Here is a 684-nt window from a genome sequence, read left to right as displayed (position 1 = left end):
GGTGTTCAAACACCATGGCATGCCGGTCGACATTGTGTCGGACCGTGATCCACGCTTTACAGCGCGGTTCTGGCAAGAAGTGTTTACACTTCTTGAAACACAATTGTCGATGTCGACTGTAGACCATCCGCAGACGGATGGTCAGACCGAGCGCGTGAATCGCGCGCTCGGCGACGTGCTGAAGAGCTACGCACACTCGTTCCCACAGTGGAGCGACTGCTTGCCGATGGCAGAGTTTGCCATCAACAACTCGGTGGATGCCTCGACAGGGCATACACCGTTCTACGTGAATGCCATGCGACATCCACGTATGCCGAGCATGCTCGGCGGGGTAGCTTCCTCCTTAAGTGGAGGAGGATCTACGGTTGCGTCGAATCAACCACAGAAGAACACTGATACTGACGCGTAAACAAGCGTCTCGTTCCCGGAACGAGACGGCGAACAAGGACATCGTGTCTGTGCAGGGCACAGACATCGCGAAGAAGAACGACAACAATGTGGCTGTGCCGAGCACAGTCACCGCGAACGATAACGCCACGTCTGTGCGGGGCACAGACAGCGCGTTGGTCAGCCCTGCAGCGGAGGAAGTCGTGTTGAATAAGCCATTCAACACGCAAGCGCTGGACTTTGTCCAGCACCGACAAGCCGTCAAACGGTTTGTACAGGACGCGATAGCAGCTTCTG

This window comes from Phytophthora parasitica (genome assembly GCF_000247585.1).
Source record: "Phytophthora parasitica INRA-310 unplaced genomic scaffold supercont2.152, whole genome shotgun sequence".
In the NCBI taxonomy this organism is placed as follows: domain Eukaryota; phylum Oomycota; class Peronosporomycetes; order Peronosporales; family Peronosporaceae; genus Phytophthora; species Phytophthora nicotianae.
Note: the sequence above shows the minus strand (reverse complement) of the source record.